This window comes from Argentina silus (assembly GCF_951799395.1).
Source record: "Argentina silus genome assembly, contig: scaffold_615, whole genome shotgun sequence".
In the NCBI taxonomy this organism is placed as follows: domain Eukaryota; kingdom Metazoa; phylum Chordata; class Actinopteri; order Argentiniformes; family Argentinidae; genus Argentina; species Argentina silus.
In genome coordinates, this window is record NW_028153106.1 from 5,001 (window position 1) to 16,021 (window position 11,021).

An 11,021-nucleotide genomic window follows, 5' to 3' on the forward strand; every position below is an offset into this window, starting at 1 on the left:
TACTGCATCCCCTCCTCCCCCCCCCCTCCTCCCTCTCTTTCAATTCCTCCCCCGTTCTGTCCTTTAGTCTTTTCGCCACCAGTCCCTCTCCCCCCCCCCCCCCCCCCCTCTCCTCCCTCTCTTTCAATTCATCCCCCGTTCTGTCCTTTAGTCCTTTTGCCACCAGCCCCTCTCCCCCCCCCCCCCCTCTCTTTCAATTCCTCCCCCGTTCTGTCCTTTAGTCTTTTCGCCACCAGTCCCCCCCCCCCCCCTCTCTCATTCCGCTCCTCCATCCCATCTGCTTCCTTTACTTCCAGCTCTGCTCCTTCCTTCATCTCTCTCTCGTTCCTCCATCTGAGGTTATCACTCAAATAGTGAGGAGAGGAGAACAGGAATATTGGAATTAGTCGCAGAATCCTAACCGCTGAAACACATTTCTCTCCTTTTCTCTCATTTCTCTCCTTTTCTCTCATTTCTCTCTTCACCCTCCTCCTCTTTCCCTCCCAATTCTTCACTCTACCTCTACTCATCCTTGTCCTCCTCCCCTGCCCCAATTTCTCGCTCTCCTTTTTCAATCTGAATGCAAAGGTTGTAAGTGGTCTGCAGAGCCCTACGGAAAAAGCAATGACATCCAGTAATGGGCTCCCCTCCCAAGCAGCAGCCAACTTAGCTAAGTAATGGTAGTGGGTCACAGAAATATAGGTTAGATCTCAGGGAACATTATCTCACTTGAGCTCAGCTTGACCTCTCTGAACCCCATCCTAACCGTAAGGGGGCGGGGCTAAACTGACCGGTGGTCAGTGTCCTGGGGCTACGTCCTCCTAGAAGAAGTGGGGTTCCTGTCTATCACTGGTTCCAGAGAGAAATCACAGTAAAGGAGACACGTTTCATATTTTCCTTTCTCTCTCTCACCCCCCCTCTGAATCTCTCTTACTGCCCTCCATCCCTCCCTCCCTCCCCCCCGCGCTCTCTACCCCATTAACTTGGCTAATTAAAAACCAGAGCCCTTCCCTTTGGGGAGGTGCTCCACTTCAACAGGCTTAGGTTCCCACATTCATTAGTGTTCCCCTGAGAACACAGTCATCGATTAGAGGTTCCCATGGCCTGGGGCTGCCTCACAGGAGCAGGGGTGGCAGGGGAGCCTGACGGAGGGGAGGGAGGGAGGGGAGATGGCAGGTGTTCATTTGTGGATTAAAGATCAGAGGAATCAGCATCTATCACAGTGAAGGCTGTAATGGGATTGTGTAAGCCCTCTCTGGGGAGACACAGGGCCACACAGAAACAGCTGGTGCCAGCACTACAGGCAGGACCTCTACTATACACATGGCCGGGGAGGTAGAAATCGGAGGACGGGCTCAGTGTAATGCATGGAATGGAATGAGGAATGGAATCAAACATTCCGTTCCACGCATTACAATAAGCCCGTCCTCCCATTTCTACCTCCACTGACACCCCCCCCCCCCCAACCCTCCACACACACACACACACACACACACACACACACACACACACACACACACTCACTCACTCACACACCCCTCTGACCTAGAATTGGGCTAATCAAATCTTGGCCTGGAGATCTGCTGTACTTGGTGTAGGTAATTGATTAATTGTCCTCTTCTCTGGTGTCCCAGCAGGTCCCCAGTCCCTGATGAGAAGGGCAGGGTGGAGCAGCAGCAGTGGAGCTGTAGATCTCCAGGCATCATTTGAATAAAGACAATTTAAAGCAGCAGCCAAACCACCACTGGTTGGACTGAATTAGGTATTCCTCTCAACATCCACTGATTAGGCCTACTAGGCTATAAACAGACTTGTTATGTATGGTGTGCTCTGGTGGGTGTGGGTGTGGGGGTGTGTGTGTGTGTGTGTGTGTGTGTGTGTGTTGTGACGTGTGTGTTTGGGGGGCGTACAAGGACCACAAGGACAAGAACAAAGTGTTATTTTTGTAGTCAGGCCTTTCCAATAGTTCAGTCACATGCCCGCATACACAATCGCGCTCACACACACACACACAAAAGTGAGAGAGCAGGAGAGAATTCTAGGCTACATAGGGTCTAGCCAGGTCAGCTGTGCCACTGGTAAAGTTGGTACTGTTCACCAGACATAAGCTCACCGTTCACCAAACTCACCGACTGACTAATTACACTGGCTAATTGATGGTGTACATTTTCATTGGCTGTTTAGATTGGCTAATTGATGGTGTACATTTTCATTGGCTGTTTAGATTGGCTAATTGATGGTGTACATTTTCATTGGCTGTTTAGATTGGCTAATTGATGGTGTACATTTTTATTGGCTGTTTAGATTGGCTAATTGATGGTGTACATTTTCATTGGCTGTTTAGATTGGCTAATTGATGGTGTACATTTTTATTGGCTGTTTAGATTGGCTAATTGATGGTGTACATTTTTATTGGCTGTTTAGATTGGCTAATTGATGGTGTACATTTTCTTTGACTGATTTACACACACACACACACACACACACACACACACACACACACACACACACACACACACACACACACACACACACACACACACACACACACACACACACACACACACACACAGCCATGGTCTTTGAGGAGGGCGGCGGCGGTCTTCCGGAGGGGTTATTTATGTGAATGAGATGGTAATGAAGGGTAGATAATTAATTAAAGGAGTACGGTGATGTGGGCTAAGTGCAGGCATTTATCTGCCGTGGTCATGAGGTCCCTCTGACTGGTCGATGAGGAGAGAGGATTCTAGACACTGACAGCACCACGGGACACCACTGGGACTGTACAAACACACACACACTGCATACGCACACACTCCAACTCTTTTGGAGGGCCTTGTGCAACGACTGAGTCATTCTGTCAGAGTATCATTGATTTCCTCTAAAAGGCTCTGAACAAAAGCATCTCTTCACCACATCCTTTCTGCTCTCGCCCTTTTTTTTTTAAGCTTCCCACACCTCTCCTCTCTCCTCTAAAATGTACTCCTCTATTCCTCTCCTCTCCCCTCCCCTCCCCTCCCCTCTCCTCTCCTCTAAAATGTACTCCTCTTCATTCTCTCCTTTATTCCTCTAACCTCCTCTCCTCTCCTCCCCTCCCCTCTCCTCTCCTCCCCTCCCCTCCCCTCTCCTCTCCTCTCCTCTCCTCTCCTCTCCTCTCCTCTCCTCTCCCATTCTCTCTAACTCAGGCATCTCCTCTCCCAATTCAATTTCATGCGCTTTATCAGCGCTATAAGTCACTGGTTTACATTGCCAAAGCAACAGCACGCTACAATAATGAAGTACAATAGTCACAAGTGCTGTCGGCCGAACCCCACCACCCGTCTCTAGAAGAGAACCCCACCACCCCGTCTCTAGGAGAAGAGAACCCCACCACCCCGTCTAGAGAACCCCACCACCCCGTCTCTAGAAGAGAACCCCACCACCCCGTCTCTAGAAGAGAACCCCACCACCCCGTCTCTAGGAGAAGAGAACCCCACCACCCCGTCTCTAGGAGAAGAGAACCCCACCACCCCGTCTAGAGAACCCCACCACCCCGTCTCTAGAAGAGAACCCCACCACCCCGTCTCTAGAAGAGAACCCCACCACCCCGTCTCTAGGAGAAGAGAACCCCACCACCCCGTCTCTAGGAGAAGAGAACCCCACCACCCGTCTCTAGGAGAAGAGAACCCCACCACCCCGTCTAGAGAACCCCACCACCCCGTCTCTAGGAGAAGAGAACCCCACCACCCCGTCTCTAGGAGAAGAGAACCCCACCACCCCATCTCTAGGAGAAGAGAACCCCACCACCCCGTCTCTAGGAGAAGAGAACCCCACCACCCCGTCTCTAGGAGGGGAGAACCCCACCACCCCGTCTCTAGGAGAAGAGAACCCCACCACCCAAATTCTGATTCTGATTCTGATTCTGAGTGCCAGGCATGCTGAGTCTCTGCCCAGGTCCTCTGCCCAGGTCTTCTGCCTGGACATTAATAATCAGTCCCTGTAATTGGAAGTGTTACGTAATGCTGTTGTCTCCTTGATTTAAAACAGTCACACTGACTCTCAACCAGGGGCTCCCAGCTGTGAAACAGGCTGTTCACTTCACTTTGAAATTAATCAGACGAAGATAACAACTCAGTTTCCTTCCTCGTAAGGCTGTTACACTCCCATAATAACAACACAACAGAAAGACATAACATAACGTCACTAATAGTTTTTGACTTCACACCATCCTGATACAAACGTTCGGGACAGCTAATTACTGATAACCAGCTAAGCTCACCTGATGCCGGGTTCAAGTAAAGTCTTACCAGAAATCCTATTACAGGTTTTTTTTCCGGTTTGGTTGAGTAAATGTGGCCCTTGAAGGTTTCATTAGACCAGCCTTGCCTCAAATACGGCCTGACATGGGCACAGCAAGAGAGGAGGGAAGGGAGGAAGGGAGGGAGAGAGAGAGTGAAACAAAGACTGAGAGAAAAACAAGAGAGACAGAGAGAGAGACAGACAGACAGACGGACAGAGAGAGACAGACAGACAGACAGAGAAAGAGAGAGAGACAGAGAGAGAGACAGACAGACGGACAAAGAGAGAGAGAGAGACAGAGAGAGAGACAGACAGACGGACAAAGAGAGAGAGAGAGACAGAGAGAGAGACAGACAGACAGACAGAGAGAGAGACAGAGAGAGAGACAGACAGACGGACAGAGAGAGAGAGAGAGACAGAGAGAGAGACAGACAGACGGACAAAGAGAGAGAGAGAGACAGAGAGAGAGACAGACAGACGGACAGAGAGAGAGAGAGACAGACGGACAGAGAGAGAGAGAGAGACAGACGGACAGAGAGAGAGAGAGTGAGAGACAGACAGACGGACAAAGAGAGAGAGAGAGACAGAGAGAGAGACAGACAGACGGACAAAGAGAGAGAGAGAGACAGAGAGAGAGACAGACAGACGGACAAAGAGAGAGAGAGAGACAGAGAGAGAGACAGACAGACGGACAGAGAGAGAGAGAGACAGACGGACAGAGAGAGAGAGAGACAGAGAGAGAGACAGACAGACGGACAAAGAGAGAGAGAGAGACAGAGAGAGAGACAGACAGACGGACAGAGAGAGAGAGAGACAGACGGACAGAGAGAGAGAGAGTGAGAGACAGACAGACGGACAAAGAGAGAGAGAGAGACAGAGAGACAGAGAGAGAGACAGACAGACGGACAGAGAGAGAGACAGACGGCTTTGGACAGATATGAAACAGGGACTTCAGCGTAACTCATTTACATTTATGGCATTTAGCAGACGCCTTTATCCAAAGAGACTTACAACAAATACATTTGTTTAAGTAAGTGAATCATCTATCCATCAGTCATCATAAGACAAAGTAATCAATGCTCAGACCAGGGGCCATCGGCAGTCACAATGCCAGAAGGCTTTTTTTATTTTTTTGTTTAAATTTTTGTTATTTTTTTATTATTAACAGGAGAGAACTTGTACAGGGGGGTAGTGGGGGTGAAGAGGTCTCTAGGGTATGGGGTAGGGTTTGTACAGGGGGGGTAGTGGGGGTGAAGAGGTCTCTAGGAAGGACTGTTAAGATGTAGCCTGAAGAGATGGGTTTTCAATCTACGGTGGAAGTCAATCGATAAGCATCATCTAGATCAGATGATACCTTCAGATGAAAAAGCTTTTATTTCCTGTGTCTGGCTCAAGAAATCCTTAAGTATTCAAAATCAAAGTCATACTGTACAAGTCTGATATATGACAGTAATACACACAGGTCGAATTCTTCCAAGTAATTTCCCGGCAGAGGACTATATAACTCCCTCATCCCTCCTTCTGCGTATCTGGTCAGAGGTTTACTGCTCAAGACTCATATCATCATGTGGTAAAAGGCTTAGCTGACTGAATGTGCTGTTAAATATCTGGGCAGGTCCCCTTTGTATTTGCTATTATACACTCACCCAACACTTTATCAGGAACACCTTCTCATGGTGGAGGAACACCTGTACACCTTCTCATGGTGGAGGAACACCTGGACACCTTCTCATGGTGGAGGAACACCTGTACACCTTCTCATGGTGGAGGAACACCTGGACACCTTCTCATGGTGGAGGAACACCTGTACACCTTCTCATGGTGGAGGAACACCTGGACACCTTCTCATGGTGGAGGAACACATGTACACCTTCTCATGGTGGAGGTGGTGGAATGGTGTGGGGAATGTTTTCTTGGCACACTTTGGGCCCGTTAATACCAATCAATCAATCATCACTTGAATGCCACAGCCTATTTGAGTATTGTTGCTGACTATGTGCATCCCTTCATGGCCACAATTTACCCATCTTCTAATGGCTCCTTCCAGCATGATAATGCACCATGTCACAAAGCAAAAGTTGTTTCAAACTGGTTTCATGAACATGACAATGAGTTCTGTGTTCTTCAGTGGCCTTCCCAGTCACCGGATCTGAATCTAATAGAACACCTTTGGGATGTGGTAGAACGGGAGATTCACAGCTTGAAAGTGCATCAGGAATTGCATGATGCAATCATGTCATCATGGACCAGAATCTCAAAGGAATGTTTCCAACAATCAATGCCACGAAGAATTGAGGCTGTTTTGAGAGCAAAGGGAGGCCCTACCCAGTATTAGAATAGTGTTCCTAATGAAGTGTTCGGTGATTACACTACCAGTCAAAAGTTGGGACACACCTTGCCAAGAGTGTGCAAAGCTGTCATCAAAGCAAAAGGTGGCTACTTTGAAGAATCTAAAATATAAACCATATTTTAGTTTGTTTAACACTTTTTTTGTTTACTACATAATTCCATATGTGTTCCTTCATAGTTTTGATGTCTTCAATATTAATCTACTATGTAGAAAATAATAAAAAATAAAGAAAAACAATTGAATGAGAAGGTGTGTCCAAACTTTTGACTGGTACTGTGTACATAACCCAGACCCAGTAGTCTACTTCCCAACACTGCAATAACAGGGCCAGATCTGTGTGGCTCCAGCTCTTGATTCTGAGGAAGTCGATTGACTGCTTCGGCATCAGCCCTGCGTCAGTCCTGTCTACCCTCCTTTATCTGCCTTCTCTGTAATCTCTTCTTTTCTCTACCCCCTATTCACCTTCTCTCCCTCTCAGCCTTTCTCCGCCCCCGTCACCGGGACAGCCATGTTTTATTAAATATGATACTGGAGACCTGAGGGTGTCTGTCTGTCTGCCTGTCTGCCTGTCTGTCTGCCCTGGTGGAATGTAGAAGCAGTAAGGTCTACCAGGTCCACACAACAGAGGCAGAGGAAACAGAGGCTGTCTTTGTTGTGCTCGTGGTTGTCCGGACGGCTCGTGTCAATACAGTTCAGGCCAGCGCGTATGGTCCACACAGACACACACACAGGTTACTGTTGTTGTTGTTGTTGTTGTTGTTGTTGTTGTGTTGGGTCAGTGGTGTCATCCACCAATGACCCCGGAGGATGTGGCGACACACAGACACACCAACATGTGGCCTCAGGTTTACTGTGACTCGCACACAAACATACCAAACATGTTGTTTTCATATTTGTGTGCACTGCCACTGTTTGGAGAGAACTCATAAACGGGTCCAAAAATGATTTTTGGGAAAAATACAGGATTTTAAGCCTATGCAATTGGCCTATGTAATAATAGACTAATTAATTTTCCCCAAAATATCATGACAGGGTTTGAGGTGCTTATGCAATGTGTGCACGTACGCACGCACACACACGCGCACGCACACGCACACGCACACACACACACACACGTACGCGCGCACGCACACACACACACAGTGAGTGAGTGGACAAAGCCGGCCTGTTTGTGCGCTGCATCAAACAACTGGATTCTCATGAGCCTCTATAACATCCGCTTAACGTCATATCAAAATGATATTACAGGACACAAACACTCGATTCATCTCCTACTGAAACCCAACCACTCCTACTGTAAAGACAGTAGACGCTGTGCATCCAGAGTGGTTATGAAAATAATTGATTTAAAAGCAAATTCAAAGCATAACAGAAGCCTGACAACAATGTGTGTATATCAGTGGAAGCTGGTGACGTTCAAGATTAGGGAGGATAATTTTTTTTTATGAGCATGGCCTTATTTCTATTAAAGCATATTGGATGACTGTCATTTATATTCCATTCTCCAGCTCAATGTAACATTGATAGGTTTAGGCTATTTACATACAGGTTCAAGACTAACCACACCTGGTGCACCAGCAGTACCAGCTGTAGCTTATGCTCACGGTACTAGATGTATTCTCTGATCCTTTGATTGGGTGAAGAAGATGTTAGATCATACTGCAAAAACTTGATAGGTTGGAGGACGTCCTGCAGAAGTCATCATATTTAGTGTGTAAGTGTATGAAAGGTGTTGGGAACCTCAAGCCTCCTGGGTTTTGTGTTGAAGTCAATGTAGCCAGAGGAGGACGGAAAATAGCTGTCCTCCAGCTACACCATGGTGCCACCCCTAGAGGGTGCTGTTGAGACTACTGTAGACCTTCATTACATAATAGTGGGAATATATGAATATTAGTAGTAGCTTTACCTAAAACTGATTAGTCTACTGAAGTTTTGAAATGTTCCACACATTTCTTTTTTTTCGGAAATCACTGAGTAGGATGGTCCTCCCCTTCCTCCTCTGAGGAGCCTCTACTGGGGTATGTAGTACTGTAGTAGTACTGTGGTAGTAGTACTGTAGTAGTACTGTAGTAGTAGTACTGTAGTAGTACTGCAGCTTACATGTGCATATGTTACTGCAGGACTTTATGGAGCCAAATCTAGAGGACTGCAGTGAGTCCGCCCAGCATCGGCCCCACTGAAGGACGTTTGTACAGTAAGCGCTCCCTCCCCAAAGAGCTAAGGGGTTTAGCATGAACAGATAGCAGGCTTGCCTGGCTGAGCTTCACCACCAGAGCTCCTAATTTAAGTGAGTCGACCACACTGAGAGTGGCATTATAACAGCACTAAGCCTCCACTTTTCTGTGGTACGCAGGATTATAAAAGTATTTTCAAATGTTAGCAGTTTCACTATCTGATCACACTGTCTTACAGAATCCATTTCATGCATTACAATGAGCCCGTCCCCTGATTTCTACTACCATCGGCATCCATTGGTGTGTGTGTGTGTGTGTGTGTGTGTGTTCAGGCTAAGGAATCAATATTGAAGACAGCCCCTGCACCTCAGACACTACTGTATTTGTTAGATAAAGGCCCAGGCTCATGCTGTATGCAAGCAGTTTCTGGAGATAAAAAGTAGGCTCCCATTGAAAGTCCTGATAGTGAATGTATGCTCTCTGTGCTCAAGGTAGTGCTCTCAAAGTTGTGAATAAAACAGTTGTTTTCTGGGTCCAAGTTCAGAACAGAGCAGGAGAATGTCCAAACATGTTGGAAAACACCTATAAAACGCCTACAGCGCGTCCTATATAACACCTATAACACCTATAACACCTATAACACCTATAACGTCCTCAACAACATCAAAGTCATCAAGTGACTATTTGGGGACGGAGCGGTTTCCTCTTGAAACACAAACATCGTCGGCAGCACTTGAAAACCATGTCAACATAACTTCTGTCTCCCGCCGAGCCGAGTCAGTCGACCGCCAGTACGCCAACGACAGTGAAGAACAAGACAGATTGGGTCGGGAGCGAGGCCGCCAAATATGAGAGAGGGGTCCGTCTGCAGCGTTGTGACTCGCGTCCGCCCCGGCCGGTCCTGTGGGGTCCGGTCCTGTGGGGTTCGGTCCTGTGGGGTCCGGTCCGGTGGGGTCCGGTCCTGTGGGGTTCGGTCCTGTGGGGTCCGGTCCTGTGAGGAGAGTGGACCTGAGCAGACCGCTAATCGAAGCCTGCTCTTCAAAGTTGATCACACTTCAAGCCCCCTCTCGTGCAAAGTTGTGATCACTAACTTGTTTCCCACGAACAAAGAAGTCCTCTGTGAATTTCTGTAAAGCCTGCATCACATTTAGGAAAATGAATAACAAAAAAATGTATTTGTTGTAGCCAAAGATACATTTAGTATATTCTCCCAAATAATAATTTAATGAATTGAGCAAATGCTCGCCTTTTTGGCCAATGTACCGACACAGATTTAGTATTTCAGTTTTTCATCCACGAATTGCAGTTCCCTGCAAAAAATTACCCTGAAAAGCAAAGTTAATTTCCTCCACTAGTTCGGGCTGACATTTCCAACTGTCAGCCAGCTAAAACAGGCTGTACATAACTACATAACATACATAACTCTTTTGGGAGAGGAGGAAGCAGAGGGCCGGGAGGAGATTATTTACTTTAAAAGCAGCTCATGAATACATCATAAATGGTCAGTTTTTTCCGCTTTAAATGACCAAAAAATCGCCTTCAAATCGGCAAAGGAATCGCCACCTGTGATAGGTTCGGACCATCGGTGATCCCCGGTGGAATCGTCCAATCGCCGCACCCACAAAGTGAAAAGGGATGAGGAGATTAGAAAACATATTGTGTTTGTGAAAGCATTTGTTTGCCCGGATAGTAGAACCTTGCACACACGCAAGCGCACACACACACAAACGCCCATGCAGGCACGCACAGATCAGGTTAATGAAGCTCTTCACAGACAGGCACACATTGTAAGGGTTTACTACAGTTCAGCCACAATGGGAGGCATATTAAATCAGGGCAGCTAGAAGAAGCCCAGTTGCAGTTCATGAACATTACCCCATACACCCTCTTACCCCACTGTTTGTGTGTGTGTGTGTGTGTGAGAGAGTGAGAGAGTGAGAGTGTGTATGCGTGTGTGTGTGTGAGTGTGTGTGTGTGTGTGTGTGTGTGTGTGTGTGTGTGTGAGAGAGTGAGAGTGTGTATGCGTGTGTGTGTGTGTGAGTGTGTGTGTGTGAGTGTGTGTGTGTGTGTGTGTGTGTGTGTGTGTGAGTGTGTGTGTGTGTGTGAGTGTGTGTGTGTGTGAGTGTGTGAGAGTGAGAGTGTGTATGCGTGTGTGTGTGTGTGTGTGTGTGTGTGTGTGTGTGTGTGTGTGTGTGTGGAGTGTGTGCGTGTGTGTGTGTGTGTGTGTGTGTGTGTGTGTG